The following is an 18,195-nucleotide window of genomic DNA, read 5'->3' as shown; positions in this document are numbered from 1 at the left end:
GCTCAGTTGTTCAAGTAAAGATTGGTAAAATGTAATAATGGTGGCTATATGCCTTTGGTCTGCTCTAACAACAATCTGATACATAAACTCAAGTTTCTTACCAGTACTCTTATTTCCTGGCCTTAGTCAAATGACCTGGTCAGGGTGACACAGATTAATATCTCTGTCAGATTTCAGAAGTCACATTCACTGACTCCAGTGATCATTACTACATCTATACCAGTCTGGGGATGCCCATTACAACAATCTGTATCCTGCTCTGCAACTTATTTCTTGACTGCTGATTGGATTGTTAGGCATCATCTACATAAGATAATGTTCCCATTGTAATTTCACACTTGCTTTCCTAAAACAAAAGTTTAGAAAGTTGGCTGCAAATGTTGATAACTACTTGTTAGAAATATCACTAAGTACACTGCTCTTGATATTATCTCGTGCATTTCCCTCTTGTTTTTCTTTATTTTGGCACTGCCTCTGACTGCTGACTCATTTAAAAAAAAAGAAAGAACCATGAGAAAAGTAACTAACTGGATTTAATTTTTAAAATAGAAAAACGGTGTTTTTAAGGTCTTTCAAAGAATATGTAAATAAAAAAATACTTTACACACACGCAGACACAGAGAGAGAGAGAGAGAGAGAGAGAACTACTTCTAATTTTTTATTCCTCTTCCATATACGGCAGCCTTGATTTTAGATCCTTAATGTTTTTTGCTGTATAGAGGGCAATTTTAACAGCTGTTAGAGAATTAAGCTATATAGTACATCACTACTCAGCACTTAAAATTATGGCTTTGCAATGGATTCTTACCACAAGCATTTGAAAACTGGAACCCAGTCAACCCATATAATGTTTACTTTCCTTTTTCCCTTAGTAAGCAACAAGGGCAATGTGTGTGTGGCCATGTGAACAACAGATTATTTATGTACCTATACAATATATATTACAGTCTATGAACAAACACTGTTTGACTTCTGCAATTTGATTGACTGTCACCAAGGGTAAGTCAATTAGCAGACTCCTGAAAGACAAATTCCTCATCTCTTTTTACTCGTCTTTCTCTGAGTAATGACTCTTGATTAAACTTTTAGGAGCAGTAACTTAATATTTTACAATAAAAATAAACTAACATTAAACATTAACCTTTTTTTCAAACCTATCACTTGCAACAAAGGCATTCTGAGCCATTGAGCTTGTTCAAAGGACAATGTCTCTGCAACATGATCTAGTACACCTACATATCATCTGGATCAACAAGAAAGCACTGTTATCTCTTCATCACAAATGTCACTGACTGGGGTCTCTGGTGAACAGCCCAAATCCCTGCAAAACTAAAACCTCAGCAGAGAGGTTGGTAAAAAGGACTTGGCCCACGTGTTTTATCATAAATTTAAAAAGAGCGAGCATATGTTCAATTTTGTTTACAAAATAATCCCATTACCAGGTGCATCCGAAGAAGAGAGCTGTCACTCACAAAAGCTCATGCTGAAATAAATTTGTTACTCTCTAAGGTGCCACAAGTACTCCTGTTCTTGTTACCAGAAAAGATTCTGAACCAGGACTCATAACACTAGATCCAAGTAAGTTCAGAGCCAGAGGTGGATCCCGAACCAAACGTCATGGCTTGGAACCCGAAATGGAAGTTCTCTATGTAATTTAAGCAACAAATACTTTTTTCCCTCTTTTCTATTAATCAGGTTGCTATTTTAGAATTGTTGCAGTTAATATGTTTCTGACCAGGGTGGAACGATTTAAACCAAAGCCATTTAATTCACCTATTTTGATTATGATTTAAATTGGCAAGCAGAAAACCTTGCTTCGATTTTACTCATGTTTTACATTTGTACTTTTTAGTTATTTGGCTAAAGAAAACTTGATTGGTAGCCATTAAAATGTGCTGATTTGCAACAAAATATAGCCTTTACACTAAATTTGATGCTTCTTTTTGCTACCCAGGAATATATAATGTATCTATATATGTTTATTTATGCAATTAATAGCTTAATTTACTCTATTCAGATTTTTCATTTTTACATTTTGTATTACATTAGAAAATGGTAAATGATGCATTTCTTATTTATTAGATTATAATTTTTTTGCTTGTGATTTGTGTCTACCTCTATTTGGATGGAAATTCAAATCAACTGAAATGCACAAAAACAGAATTTTACATTTGTTTTTAATTAGTTAAATAAAAATATCTTAAATGTGCTGGATACATAGGGAACAAGGTTTATAAAACTATTTTGTATTTAAAACTAATTTATTAAACAAGGGAAGTATTATCTATAGCTAGTTAATTGAACTGATTGTTTCTGGACATCATGTCCTTCAAGATTTTCGAACTCATCCTCTCATAGCTAGTTTTTATTCATCAATTGGAAGAGGAATTACAAGCTTTCCTGCTTTTTCAACTGCCAAGTGGTTTCTTATTTTTGTATAAACTAGTTATTGAACTGAACTAATTGAATAAACTGAAATGAAGAAAATATTCTCTCTCCATCTGCAGAGGAAGCTACTGCTGTCCAAAGCTCCTTTAGCTCTTTAACAAGCTCTGGTTCAAGGCCTTTAGCCAGTGACTTCCACCAGTTCAGCAGTTTGACTTTCTTTAAGAGGTGACAGCAAACATGTGCTGCTTATTATTTTTTTTTTAATTTAATTTAAATGACTACTCTGTTATAAGTAGTTTAGATCTTAACATGGTTGTCAATTTAATGTTAAGGTTTTTTTAAACAAATAAATCTGTATTTAATTTAAATTTAAAAAAAATCTCATGTAAAATAAAAGTCCAATTTTTTTATTTTTTTTTAAAAATCAATTTTTATCCACCCTGATTCTGAGGAAAACAGAGTAAGTGGGAGCATGATACAGCAGAAAAAAACACAGATACAATCAGCAAGGTCTTTTCCTCAGGAATAATGTCAAAAATAAGAAGCAAAATACAATAACGGAAGCTGAAAAGGAAACAAAACTCCGCATCTTGGTGTCCAACCCACTGCTATGACTCCTGAGGGTGGAGCCCAGCTTTCCCCCACAGGTCATTTGACTCACTGTTTCCCACACACCCAATTTGCAGTTCTTTGCTTGAGCACATGTGCCAGGAGAGAGAGAAGCTGAGCCGAGATTAACCCCTGGTTCACTCTGAGCAGAGGATGCTTTTGCAACCTTGTGGCACAAGAACATTGAGGCCTCTAGAACCCATGCTGCAATGGGCTCCAAGCAGGCAGTTTCCTGCTGCTGTGTGGAACAGCCTCAACTTCAATGGAGCTCTACCCACGCAGAATTCGGGCCTTTGATTTTTTAATGTTATTTGGACTTTGCAAGCAGAAAAATAGGAACACCAGATATGAGGAAAAAAGGAGCTACCAAACTGACAGTGTCACTCTGCAATACAAAAAGAATGAGGAGTACTTGTGGCACCTTAAGAGACTAACAAATTTATTTCAGCATAAGCTTTCATGGGCTAAAGCCCACTTCATCTGATGCATGCAGTGGAAAATACAGTAGGAAGACACACACACACACACACACACACACCATAAAAAAATGGGTGTTGCCATACCAACTCTAATGAGACTAACTGGTTAATGTGGGTTATTAGCAGGAGAAAAAAAAAACTTTTGTAGTGATAATCAGGATGGCCCATTAACAGGCCATTGAGCCACCATCCTTTCAGAGTAATAAGGCACCAATCCCCTCCTCCTTCATGAGTCGCAGGAGGGACAGGACAGCTTTTGAAACAAGTACTTATGATCAAAGGGCTGCAGCATATGATAAATATTTATAAACTCTATTAAATAATCATCTGTATAAATATTATTCAAAATGTGCATGGTGAAAACCACAGACTTCCCAGTTTATTCTTAAACAAATGTGCTAGTTTTCCCACATAGGCAGTAAAAAAAAATAAACAAACTAACTGCCCTTGGCAAAAACATTTCATTCAGGAAAAAGAAAATCCCGAACATGGTTTGTTTAACTTTAAAAGGAATGACTGAGAAACCAGACAAATATTTCATTACAATTAAGTATTGAGCTCTGTTTGTCTTACCTTACTTTATGGTTATCAAACTGCCTTGAGTTAAAGCTATAGTACCAGGAGACACTACACCCCCACACACAGCAGACGGGTGCTCAGCAGAAATATTTATCAGCTGTAAGTACAGATTTTGTGGTATCGTATACTTAAACTCAGGGAATTATAAAGGATTGACACTCTTTTTTTTTAAACTTTGATCTTTGGAACTTTGCTGGCTGCCCAGGCCCAGGCCAACAGCTCGTGTGTAAATAGCATGTTTCTGGTAGTGCAGCTGTTCTTTTTCTAGGGATTGTAGGGGAAAAGATTAGCAAATTAGGTTTTATAATCTTAATACGAAAGTTTCTAAACTCTGAAAGTTTCTAAACTCTAAATTGAAACAGTGTGTTAAACAAAAGTTGCATGCCAATGTCAGTCTTTATGAAAGGGAGATAAAATGGAAGGGGTATATCTTTGACAACACTGTACCTGGTAGAAAGTTCAATACTATGTTGGCCTTTTAGCGATACAAAAAGCTAACAACAAAACAATTTATGGCAGTGTAATCAAGATCTCTTCTTAAAGGCAAAGCACTCCAGTTCTCTTTCCAGGACAGCATAAAAGTCACCTGGGGGGTAGGGGAAGGATAAAGCAGAGGACACTAGTGCTTTTTTCTCACAATGTGACCCTCTAATGCTCTGAATGTCCCCGGGGGCAGTGCTATCACCCTATCAACATTGGCTTACTTCCCACTTAGGCAGTGCCAAAAGAAAGATTACATGCACAATAGCTCTGTGGTTCTGGAGTTTGTATGCATGCTAACAATAAAAACAACTGGAACAGATAACATACTTACTCTAAGGTTGCTCTTTATCACTGTATTGTTCATTTTTAAAAATAAAATCTTCCTCCTCGACACAACTTTTTTCCTTCACTAATAAATACTTAGCCATGTGAAAAGCTCCATTGGCGTGCCAGGCACTTTACAAGGATGGGGAAACTGAGGCACAAAGAGGGAGAGTGATTTGCTCAAGACCAGTGGCAAAGTTGCGTATAAGACCCAGGCCTCTGAACTCTCAGTTTCATAGTCTGTCCATTAGACTGTGCTGCCTCAACATTTCTAATTTGACCATCAGGCATTACAATATTTTCCTTCAATAAACTACACTGCAGGTCTGAAAACTAGTATGATCAGCTTCAACTTCTTATCTCATCCTATCCTCCACACAAATAACCCTCCAAATCCCTCCTAACTGCTGATCTGCCAGTGCCTGCCCACCATGTTTTCTGGACACCATTAAATTAGGCCCGAGTAAAGACTGGGAGTGCATGGGTCATTGCACAAAGTAAACAATATTTCCCCATGCTAATTTTCCCCTACTGTTACTCACACCTCATCAACTGTTGGAAATGGGCCATCCTGATAATCACTACGGACTATCTCCTGCTGATAATAGCCCACCTTAATTGATTAGTCTCGTTATAGTTGGTATGGCAACCCCCATTTTTTCACATTCTATGTGTATATCTATCTTCCTACTGTATTTTCCACTCCATGCATCCGATAAAGTGGGTTTTAGCCCACAAAAGTTTATGCCCAAATAAATTTGTTAGTCTCTAAGGTGCCACAAGTATCCCTTGCTCTTTTTGAGGATAGAGCCGTATCACATTATAGACATGCAAGAGTAAAAAGATTTTAAGTTTTAAGTACTTATAGAACAAACCTCTGGTCTCACCTACGCTGGTGTAAGTCTGGGGCACTCCTGATTTATACCAGAGTAACTAATTGCAAAATTTGGCCCACAGAGCCATTCTGAAATATACAACATCATCCAAGTCAATCACTGAAGCAACAGAAAAGTAACATAGCTGCAAAAAATGAAAATGTACAAGAATTGCCAACACTGATCATAACTGAAATAATTTAAAAAAACAAACTATCAGGACAAGAAGGATCCAGTAATTGACCTTTTTTCAAACTCCACTGGCTACAGAGAAATCTCACTCAAGCAGCTGAGAGATGTTGGCACGACAAGATGTCAACAAAAATCAGACTCTGCCAAATGAAAAATAAAGCTAATATCTGAATAATTAAACCAATCTGTAGTGAAACAGAATGCTGATGATCTCCTTCTTAAAGCTCTTCTCCTGAGTTTGCATGCAAAGAGAAGGCCCTTGATCAAATTATTAGAACAATAGAGTCCTTGCCCATGACTAAGGCGCGAGGCATTTCCACAATACAAATAATAATGATAACAGGTGCAAATTTTGCCCTTCTTTTCTGAGCTGGGATTATTCAAGAGCACACTCTGATCTCTACTAACCGATTTGCTATTTGCAACAATTCAATGATCAGTTCAGATGAACAAATCTCAGCCTATGAGGTGTCTCCAACCAGTTCACCTCAAAGATCTGCAATACATTGTTCGTGAGCTGTGACTGGGCAGGTGGTAGTACTTCTGTTGCCTGACGGGATGACTGAAGACTTTTTATAAACAAGGGAACAATAAATGATGACTATTAGACAGCTGGAAAGCAGGAGAACAACAACAGTGCCACCCACCAACCTCGATAGGTGGAAAACTTGATGGGGCCATTGGTGATGGGGCCATTGGGAAGGGTAGGAGAACACACACTGGGGCATGCCCCTCCCTCCCCCCTGAGTCTCCAGCCACTCATTGGCCAGTCTGATGATGAGGAAAGCTGAATGGTCCCTCACTCTCCCCTTTCATTAATTTAAACCCTAGCCTGGGTCATGTGGAGTCTTCTTTTGTTCTTTTTCAGCAGCCCCTTCCCCCATACTGGTAGCTTCAGAGTTGTGTTTGCAGATGTTGAAGGTCTAACCGATCACCTATTTTGGAGTCAGAAAGGAATTTTTTCATTCTGTAGGGGGCAAATTGGCACAGGCCTGGTCTGTTCACCTTCGTTGCAGCATTCTGGAGGCAAAGTTGAGTTAAACAGGAATAGGATTTAGTAATTAATGGTAGTACTTGGTAAGGATATTAGTTCAGCACCGGTTTCCAGCACAGTTTAGTTCCCAGAACTAAAAGACCTGGAATTTTACTGATGTGTGATGGGGGAGACATTGTGGCCAAGGTCTCCCCCTTTTATACCTTCTGCGGAGGGGGTGGGGTAGCTATGGAGGGTCCACCCCAAGTTACGGGTTATGTGGTAGAAGCCCTATAACACCCAAATTGGAACTAGTTAGAATGCCTGATATGTGAGAGTCTGGGTGACAGGATAGGTAGCGCCCCTCCTCGCTTTACATTTAATAAAGTTGTGGCCTGCTGCTTAAAATCCACCCCCATGTTTGTTTTCCTTGACCACTGTGTCCAGATCAATGAGAGGAGTCAGATGGGCAGGATCACCCTTTGTAGTGGCTGCCTGGCCAACCAGCCAGCTAGCATGTACAGCAGCCACAGCTATGCTGGTTGTCCCAGGAGAGGAACTACTGCTCTTTCCCATACGTTCCCAGTGGAGAAGTGGTGTGCCCATGAAAAGTGGCAAGAATGAAGAGCTTGTGGGTGGAGTAGGAACTACAGAACTGGCTAAGGATAGCTCTGAGAAAAGACAGGGATTTGCAACCTTTGATCCCTGAGCAGCAGCAGTGCATTGAGACTAAAAGATGAAGACCAGAGAGAGGACAATTACATTTTAGGGCTAGGAGTGTGTATTGGATTAATCTGGCCTTGTTTGCTCCATATTTCCTGGTCCCTTCTCCATCACACTCTGCCTGCTACCCATCCCCATCCTTTTTCCCATGCAAGAAATAACACACTGGGCCTTACCCTACACCCCATTGGCCACTGTGTAAAGTGCACGTCTTTACCTGTTCCCCTTTAACCTTAAAAACAGCAGGAAGCTGCTACCTAAGGAGCGGCGGACAGGGCTCAGCAGGAAGAGAGAAGGCAAAGATCACTCCATGCCAGGACACAACCTTTGCTTAGAAAAGCTGTTACAGTGTGGCTGGCCATCAAACCTAGTCTATGTGATATTACGGTGCGCTTGGAACCAAGATTGGAGATGCTGGTTTGGCAGTTATCATGTCAAAGAAGAAATGTTACAATCTGAATGCTCCATGAGAGTTGTGAGACTAGCCAACAGGAGATAAGGAACTCTAAATAATGCATAGATCCACATGGGGCAGCCTACTGCTAGTAAGTACCAGCACTGAGAAGAACCTTTCTGTGCAATCACTGTAACCTACTCCATGCAGGAGGAGGGATAAAACAATGTCAGTGAGGCAGTTACAAGATTCCTGAATTTTAATATGTGTTTTTATTCCCTTCTCTTTTATAATAGGCATGAGAAAGAAGAAGAATCATAGGTTAAATTCATTCTTAGCATAACTCCGGTGGAAATAACTTAGTTACCTCAGGGATGAATTTCCCCTGTAAATTTATTTACATCAGCAAATCATTATAAAATGATTTGCCCTGAGTTCACAATTCTACAAAATGACAAAATAGCAAAATTAGCATATTGGCTGAAATCCATTGTATTTCCCAGCAAGCTTCCACCACTTAAACAACATCTGAACCAACTGTCTATAATAACCCATGGCAGATACTGGAAAGCCAAGACCAATAATAGATGTAACAGTTAAATCAATTTTTAAAGACATGCTGAAAACCATTTCTGCTGAGACACTTTCAGCCCAGGAGCAAGTATATTTCTGTAGTCAAATCCAAAGTTTTCTATACAGTACTCGTTCAGTCTTGCATAGTAATTGGAAAGAGTGACAGCCTTAAGTAATTTGTCATATTAAGATTAAACATTTATTTGGGTTGCCAGACAATCTGCAATTCTAAACACTCTGGCCTTGAAGTTCCTGTCACAACTACTTAGGAAGAAGCAAGGTTGCACATTAGGCTAATTTAAGAGAAACACGTACTCAGCACATAAATCAAATAAAGGGACACACTGTACATATGGAATGTGTCTGCATCTCTCTCTCTGCATGCTAGAATCCCTAACCGTGATGGACAAACCTCAAATGCTTATCTGAACTGAATAAGGTTTTTAACTTCTCTTCTCCCACTCCTTGGCCCGCTCTATTCTATAAAGAGATTTCCCTCCTTAGTAATCCTCCAGCCTTGCGTGCTCTGTGGCTTCTCCCACAGAGCACGGAACACCTCCGAGAGGAAAGCCCAAAGCTTGTAAGTTTGTGCGCCTCAGAGATTTTCAGGGACCTGTATGCAGCCTTCCCTTTCTCAATGAGAAGCTGTGGGAGATGTGGGTCAGACCACTGGAGGTCTGCTTCCTCTTTTGAAGTCCTCAGGGAGGCGGACAAAGCTATTTGTGATCACCCTGGGTGCTCTCCCCACTTCAGCAGATGAAACCGGAGAGAAAACTTCTGGTAGCACAAAGCCCAGAACAATTTTCAAGGGAGCTGGAGATAAGAGAATGACAACACTGACACCCCCGTCCGTAACTCTTAACCCTACAGAAAAACACCCTGTAGCAAGGTGGTGAGATACCCCACAGCCCTGTGGAGGAACGAGCCTCCCCTAATACCAACGTGGGCGGAGCCAGTGGATCTTGCGCCCGCCCCCCAGAGGTCATAGCGCAGGACAGGAAGTAGAAAAACCCCGCTGCAAAGCTCAGTGGAGAGCCAGCCGCTGGAGAGGCCAGATACCTGTGGCCTAGCTCCGCCCTAATGGCGCACCCTAATGGCTCCGCCCTAATGGCACACGGACTGCCCCCGCTGTCTGTGATGGCAATTCGGTGTGCTGGTTGGGGGCAAAAACCACACAGACTGCCGCCCCTTGCAGATTGCCGCCCCAAGCACCTGCTTGGAATGCTGGTGCCTGGAGCCAGCCCTGCCATAGTATAATCATTCTCTTCTTGTTCCATAATATTTCAGGATGCTCAGAAATAGGTCAGAATCAGAACTCCAGCTCTAACACAGAGAGAACATGGGTCCAACAGTGGTAGGTTTGCAAGGAAGGAGCTGTTAAGAAGGATGTGGAAGCAAAGGGATTACGGAGGAGTCACAAGGAGAGGAGTGGATGAGGACGGATGAGGACAGATCACTCATTTGGGGGATGGATAGTTATTTGTCCAAAATGACCATAATTTTCTAACAGATCATCTCTTCAAAAACATTCTGGCATTTGGTTGCAGCACAGGACAGAACACAGATGAGGACTGCAGAAGCAAGTGAGGCTCCATATTCAAAGTCATGGTGTAGCTCTAGTTCCCTCTCCTTTAACCCTGTCAACAAATTTCTGCTCCAATTCTTAGATCCCCAAGTAGTGGCAGCTGTCCAATAGAGGAGTACACCCCAGGCTGTGGGAAAAGAGAAGGGCTCTGTCTCAACACCCCAGTGTGTGTAAGTGTTGGAAAAACCCTTTTAAAAATGTTTTAATACTATATTTTACTAAATTAGAAGGATCAGTCTTACAGGACAGGGAATGCAGGAGGATGGAAAATTGAAGTATGATGGAACAACTGACCTCCTTTAGGAGTCTGGGAGAAATTTTGAGTCCCAGCCCTTTCTAAGTTCTTCAACAGGGTCTCTCTCTCATCCCACTCCCTTATATTTTCTTTCTCCTAAACTGTTTCCAGCCACTGGCTTCTCAGGTTAATTTTATTAAATAGCCTTCAGCTCCTATGCCGATAACCAGGTGTCTCAAAATGTTTCCACTTTTCAGAAGAAAGAGAAAATCCCACTAGAGCCAATATACAAGCAACATGTTGTTGGGAGCTTCCCCGAAGATCAGGATGATCCACTAAGCAAAACCGCAAAGAAGTGCGTATCTCTTGTGCCTATCTGCTGAAAACTGGCTGCCGCCATTTACACTTCAGGAACAAGTTGAGGGTAACTTAGTATGAAGCACTACTCTGATATCAGATTTTGTTAATAAAAATATTATGACGGTTAAAGACATGCTGAGACGAATCCTGGAAGATGTGGAGCACTTCCTGAGGGGTTCCAAGTACTCTCGATTCTGACTGAATGGGAAGTGAGGGCAGTCAATACATCGCAGAATCAGGCCCACTCTCAATTATATTACACCCAATAAGGAGGCCGTGTTTTAAGAAAATGTCAGTAAAAACAATTTTGGGGGAACCGACAACCTGAATCATCTTGTACCATCTCACTAGGTGCATGGACCTCAGGATGCTGAAAATGGCTAAGAACAAACTACCGTTAGTTTAATTTTACTTTCCAACCTGAGCAACATACATGCAAGAAATAAACAGATCACACACATGATTTCAAAAATCCTTTTCACTTCGAATAATTTCCAGTGGTTATTCACACAGATAAGCAATCTTCCCGCTACCCTTGCTAGTAACTGAATTTTATACCTTTTAAAGCAGAAACATTTTATATGAGGAAGGCACAAAACAGACAATTTTCTAAATAAAACCTCCTTACAGTCCATGGAATCATTCACTAAAACAGAGACGGTCACACTGGGGTCTCAGGACACCAAGTGGTGCCCGATACTACCACGAAGGGCGTGCTAAAAGAATGCAGAGTAGATACACAGACCAGGTAGAAAACATCATCAGAGTTTGCAAAGTAATTGGATTTTCTATCTAATCATCACAACATGAACATTTCGACTTTCTTTAAAAAGAAAAATTATCACCACATTTTTAGAGGGAAGCCTCCAGAAGTACCAAAGGGGCCCTCAGCTTGGGAGAGCTGAAGGCTCACTGGTCTGAACTAAGAGCAGAGCAACAGTAAAAGGCCTACCATGCATGTTTGCCTAAAGAAAACCCTGAGTTGTATGCATTAGTGATCTACGACTTTGCTACACAGCTAATCATTGTTTGGATTGGAGAACAGTGGTCACTTACGTGTCCAAACTGAAATATTATATTAGCTAGCAGTGGGTACGCAGACAGCAGTTTAAAGAAACCACAATTTTCCTCACAGGGCAATTTCCTGACTGCTAGCAGTTGCCAGAAAGCCTCATGTTCTTCTCTTGGCTGGAACACATTTGTAATGCATTTTCTGATTGGTTAATTGAACGTAAGCCACAACTGGTTGAAACGCTCCTCTCTGCTTTCTTTGAATCTGCTTGAGCACTCAGCAAGCTCCGTACTGACTGGCGTAGCTGTACGTTTTTCATTCTGGACCTGGTTATAGTACTTCATTTTGAACTCTTTTACAAGGATCTGCTGACTGTTCGTAATAGCTCTCAAGCTGCACTGCTCTATAAAACAGAAGTGTGTGTTATACCTTGTCAAGAATTCAAATGACAGAAGTATTTTTGTCTCGGTAGGAGAGACGTATTTTTCTTTTATTTAAAAAAAAAAATCAAAGAGGAGAACTAGGTTTTAAAGTACTACTGAAAAAATTATAATGCAGCCCAAATTCTGCCAGCAGCTACAATCCTGTAACCTTATGAGACTGCAGAAATCCAGGGGGATTTCTGGGGATAGCTTGGACAGTATTTCCCCCTTAGTGAACACAGAAGCCATATAGCAACTCAAAGAAAAATCAACACAACGAAACAAAATATAAGCCTAGTTCTGAACCAGGGAACGGGCACTGAAATGGGCATTGTCAGCATCGGGCCAAAAATATATAACAGTAGCCAAAATCAGCAAACCATGACTGTGAGCTGTGGGTTGGTGCTCGTGTGGAGGGCTACCATCGTTGAGACTTTTGCCCTGCGGGTCAAAAGTTGCAATACAATGTCATGAGTGGTCAATCCCGAGTATGTTTAAGGTTTGTTTTAATGCCCCTAAGAGATGGGGATAGGATTGTACTATCCAAATGGGGAGAGCTCCCTGAAAAAAGGAACAAAGGGCAGCTGTAGCCATAGTACATGCATTCTGTTATCTGAATATTCTTTGGAAAGAAATCTTGTAATAGGAGGCATTCTTACAAAATTCCTAGAATTTTCTCATTTTCGCAGAGACACAAATACTGCAAGAAGAACCCTGCTCGTGGAAAGATGAGTGTTGTCATGTGGTTAGAGCCCATAGTTAGTTGTCAGGAGTTGTGCGTTCTATTCCCAATCTTGCCAATTAATTACTTTGTGACCTTCGCTAGTCATTTAATGTTTGAACTGGGCAGGAATTATCCATTAGAATGATTTTCTGACAGAAAATCAGTTTCCACAAAATCATAATTTTCAGTGGGAAATTTTGCCCCAAAAATTTCAATTTTCCATTGGAAAAATCTAAATGAATGATTGCATTTTGGATCATTTTGACTCAAATTGAAATATTTAGTTTTGTTGAACTGGCCCAAAACATTTTGTTTTGATTAAGTTCAATAAAACGTCAAACTGCATTTCCTTATCAGCACATTGCCTTATGGGAATTGTAGTTTTTATCCCCATTATTGCCTACAGGCTGTGCTCTCTGGAGGACAACATCTCCGATAATGCAATGTAGATTTCCCTCTGATCAAGTTCTGTGTGGTGCTCATGGGAGATGTAGTCCAGCCGGGATATCTACCGCATAAGGGAGAACAGGGCCACCGGGCTTCTAAAATGAGGCAATGTGCCACAATGGGAAAATTCAGTTTAATACTGAATTGATTCAAAACAAATCAGGTCAGTGTGACAAACAAAAACTAAACACTTTGATTTTGGTAATGTCACAAGATTTTGTTTCAATGAAAAATCTTGAAAAAAAATTTCAACATTTCTATATCTCAATTTTTTGGAATTTCCATTCCACGAATGAGAACAAATGTTGGAATTTTCCACAGAAAGGGAATTTTGAATTTCATTCAGCCCTATTTAATGTGGTAAGGTAAGTGGGACTGGAGAGAGATGGTTTCAGGAGGGACTGAGTTTAGGGTTGCCAACCTTTTAACCACACAAAACCAAACACCCTCGCCCTGCCCCTTCCCCGAGGCCCTGCCCCCATGCTCACTACATTCCCCCTCCCTCCGTGGCTCGTTCTCCCCCACCCTCACTCACTTTCACTGAGCTGGGGTGGGGGTTGGGGTGCAGGAGGGGGTGAGGGCTCTAACTGGGGGAGCGGGCTCCAAGGTGGAGCCAGAAATGATGGGTTCAGGGTGAGGGAGCAGGCTCCGGGCTGGGGCAGGGAGTTGGGGTGCAGGAGGGGGAGAGGGTTCCAGCTGGGAATGCAGGCTCTCGGGTGGGGATGGGGATCAGGGGTTTGGGGTGCAGGAGGGGGTTCCAGGCTGGGGGGGTGGGAGCGAGGGATTCGGAGTGCGGGAGGGGGCTATGGGTTGAGGTGGGCATTGGGGTGTAGGAGGGGGCACGGGCTCTGGGCTGGGGGTACAGGCTCTGGGGTGGGGCAGGGATGAGGAGTTCAGGGCATGGGAGAGGACTCTGGGCTGGGGCAGGGGGTCGGGGTGCAGGCTCTGGGATGGGATCGGGGATGAGGTATTTGGGGTACAGGAGGGGGCTCTGGGTTTGGGGGGGCTCAGGGCTGGGACAGGGGGTTGGGTCTCAGGGTTAGGGCACGGGCTTACTTTGGGTGGCTCCTGGTCAGCAGCACTAAGGCAGACTCCTTGCCTGTCCTGGCTCTGCATTGCACCCTGGAAGCAGCCAGGAAGTCTGTCTCCTAGGCGGGGAGCCCAGGAAGCTCTGTGCACTGCTCTCGCCCGCGGACACTGCCCACCCAGCCAATGGAAATGTAGAGCCGGGGCTCAGGGTGGGGGCAGCATGCAGAGCCCTGTGGCCCCGCCATCTAGTAGCTGGACCTGCTGGCCACTTTCAGGGCACAGCGCAGTGCCAGGACAGATAGGGCGAGCCTGCCTTAACCCCGCAGCACCGACGACCAGACTTTTAACAGCCCGGCCAGCACTGCTGATCGGAGCCGCCTTTTCGACTGGGTGTTCCTGTCAAAAACCAGACTCCTGGCAAACCTAACTGAGTTTAATGTGCCACCAGGGTCCCAGGAGTGCAAGCTGAGGTCAGGCTGCTAACACACACACACACACACACTATCAGCATGGAATACTGGCTTCCTAGTGTCGTTAATAAAGATCTCTTTCCTCCAGCTCCTACTGCTGTATCACTCATTGCTAATGAAACAAAGACAGACTAATATTTTCAAGAGCCGCCACTGATTCTCTGTGTCTCCATTTGCTGGGTGCCCAGTTTCAGACATCCAGGTATCTCACTGTCATAAATATAAAGGGAAGGGTAACCACCTTTCTGTATACAGTACTGTAAAATCTCGCCTGGCCAGAGGCACAAAATCCTTTTACCTGTAAAGGGTTAAGAAGCTCAAGTACCTGGCTGGCACCTGACCGAAAGGACCAATAAGGAGACAAGATACTTTCAAATCTGGGGGGGTAGGGGGGAGGCTTTTGTTCTGTCTGTCCCATGTGGCTTTGGCCAGAGACAGATCAAGAAGGCAAGCAATCCAACTCAATTAGAATTAGTAAGTAATAATAAGGAAATGTGTTAGCTTACTTTTATTTTGGCTTGTGGTTTTCCTTGTCTAGAGGGAGGTTATCCCTGGATTTGTAATGTTAAGGTTTTGCCTAGAGGGGAGATCCTCTATGTTCTAGAGTCTTTTGTTATTCTGTAAATTATTTACCATCCCGATTTTACAGAGGTAATTCTTTTACCTTTTCTTTAATTAAAATTCTTCTTTTAAGAACCTGGTTAATTTTTCATTGTTTTAAGATCCAAGGGTTTGGGTCTCTGTTCACCTGTACCAATTGGTGAGGATATATTCTCAAGCCTGCCCAGGAAAGGGGGTGTAGGGGCTTGGGGAATTATTCTCAAGCCTGCCCAGGAAAAGGGGTTTAGGAGCTTGGGGGGATATTTGGGGAAGGTAGGGCTCCAAGTGGCCATCCCTAAATGTTTGTTTAAATCACTTGGTGGTGGCAGCATTACCTAATCCAAGGTACAAGGAAGGGTCTGTGTCTTGGGGAGTTTTTAACCTAAACTGGTAAAAATAAGCTTGGGGGTCTTCATGCAGGTCCCCACATCTGTACCCTAAAGTTCAGGGTGGGGAGGGAACCCTGACACTCACGTTGGGCACCCAAAAAAATGGAGGCACCCAGAATTGTGACCACTTTTGAAAGTTTGGCTGCTAGCCAATATATAAAATAGAGATAACAATATCTTCACCTCTGGTGTGCAGTATTGGCAACATCAAGCATTCAACCATCATACGCAAGCCTAAAAATATCATGAGATTGGCTTACAAATCATGTGATTTTTATAAAACAGATTCTGGGTTTATTTGTCTTATTTCCATGCCTTTAGGGTGTATTTGAGTCACATTTTCAAGCTTTTCTCCAAAATCAGGAGGGCTAAAAACATACATTTTAAAAATGAAAGCTGTGGTTCTCACATAGTTACATAACTCCAGGTTCTGCAGCTTTAAGTAAAACACCAAATATTGTGAGGCTCACAATAAAATCACAAGAGGTGACAACACTGAGGGTGTTATGAGGCTTAAGGAATTACTGTTTTAAACATATCTTGAGATCCGAGGTTGGGAGGTGTTGTATCAGTGCAGAATATTATTATATTTTTGTTTCATGTCAAACCCAGCAAGCACAGTCGTGTGTGCATTGAACCTTCTAGAATCTCAAAACATAACTATAAAGTCATAAAATATACTGTAGATATTTGCTTCTTTGCTCTGTAAGGTACAGGGGCGGCTCCAGGCCCCAGCACGCCAAGCGCGTGCTTGGGGCGGCATGCCGCGGGGGGCGCTCTGCCAGTCACCGCGGGAGCAGCAGGCAGGCTGCCTTCGGTGGCATGCCTGCGGAGGGTCCGCTGGTCCTGCGGCTTTGGCAGACCTCCCACAGGCACACCTGTGGGAGGTTTGCCGAAGCCGCGGGACCAGCAGACCTCCCGCAGGCAAGCCACCGAAGGCAGCCTGCCTGCCATGCTTGGGGCGGCAAAATGCCTAGAGCCGTCCCTGGTAAGGTACCATCTAGTGTATTGCAAGGTATGCAAGACAATTGAATTTTCCTTTGTTTTATTTCAAATGTTACCACCTGGTATAATACAGAAAAACTTCAACAACAAGAAGTTTTACCTTTTGCTTTTCAAAATCTCCCCAACCTCCATGGATTATGGATAGGCACTTCGTAGCATATGTGCAATGTGCCTTAGGTGGCACACGACCAGGATTCATCACCGAATTTGGTCCGCTGGTTAGATCATTAGCTTTCCCAGCCTGGGATGGGTACTAAACAAGGAGTGCGACATGAATGCTGATCCATGCCCTCCCCGATAGGCACTCTTAAAATACATCACTTTTCCTTTTAATTACATGGTAACTAGTGAAAGCTCTTCTTTGTAATGTAGAAGAAAAGTTCCATTTTCTTTGTTTCCTTATTTAAAAAATACTGTTGTAAGCAGTAGTGCCAGATCCTTAGGTGGCGTAAAGCAGCCTTAGTGTGATCTGTTCCATAGTCTTTTTAACCAGTGCTGTAGAACAATTTAGTGTTTTCCAATGACAGTTGGCATCTTTGAAATATTCTCTTTTACAGAACTAGACTAGATGTGACATTTGCTGGAGACGAAACTCTTTGCATAAATCTGTCTAAAAAGACTCACTTAATCATATTACTTCACTAGCAGTGGTGACCTTTGGAGGCCAAAGTCCAGACAGGTTGAGAAATGGAACATGAGTACATAAAGGTGACAATTCCATTAACTGCAATCAAAGAGGGAGGTCAAAGGTAGGATAGAGATAAATGACTTATTCTAGAAGGAAAAGAGAGAATGAAAACTCCTGTGTGCTTGAGGAAAAGTTGGGGATTAAGAGTCCAACCCTGGTCTCACTGAAATCAGTACTAAAACTTCCACTGACTATATGCAAGATCATGCCCATAGTTCCGTGTCAATGGACCATCATTGCAGGAGCACATATGTGCATGCATGTATGTGTTTTTATGTATCAGTAATAAAATCATATGCAGAATAGCTGAGCAAATTGCCCACAGAAGCTCTGATGGAAAGGCTGTCTTTGGACCTGACTTAGCAGTCAATGGGGAGTTCCATAGGAGGGAGTATTTTCAGGATCTGAGCCTTTATCAGAAATGAATAACTGGAAAACAATATCAGCATTTAGGCACAGATGAAGGAAGTACACCTTCTAGCTATCTAGCCATTCACGTCCGCAGTTCTCAAATACACTCACTAGACAAGATCATCCAGTCTGACCAGACTGTGCTCAGTGCAAGACCAGAGGATAGGTGGGGATGTGCAAGACACGTTTATCACTTTAAGACACGTTTATCGCCCTATAGCAGGCT

General features: G+C 42.2%; 1 protein-coding gene across 7 annotated transcripts in view; it reads right to left on the bottom strand.

Annotated features, from left to right (window-relative positions):
* Positions 1 to 18,195, bottom strand: part of FGGY (FGGY carbohydrate kinase domain containing) — a 372,408-nt gene that overhangs the window by 196,193 nt on the left and 158,020 nt on the right. Inside the window, exon 1 of one of the 7 annotated variants that reach the window (XM_045026485.1) lies at positions 11,829 to 11,954. The exons of 5 other annotated variants lie outside the window; for them this stretch is intronic. The gene's annotated coding sequence lies outside the window, so the exon portion shown is untranslated. Of the gene's footprint in view, positions 1 to 4,049; positions 4,170 to 11,828; positions 11,955 to 18,195 lie in introns of those variants that run through there. One more of the 7 variants, XM_045026484.1, reaches the window with a different exon arrangement.

The sequence above is a fragment of the Mauremys mutica genome, chromosome 8, assembly GCF_020497125.1.
Source record: "Mauremys mutica isolate MM-2020 ecotype Southern chromosome 8, ASM2049712v1, whole genome shotgun sequence".
Taxonomy (NCBI): Eukaryota; Metazoa; Chordata; order Testudines; family Geoemydidae; genus Mauremys; species Mauremys mutica.
The sequence above is the reverse complement of the archived record's forward strand: the minus strand, read 5'-3'. Positions and strand labels throughout refer to the sequence as shown.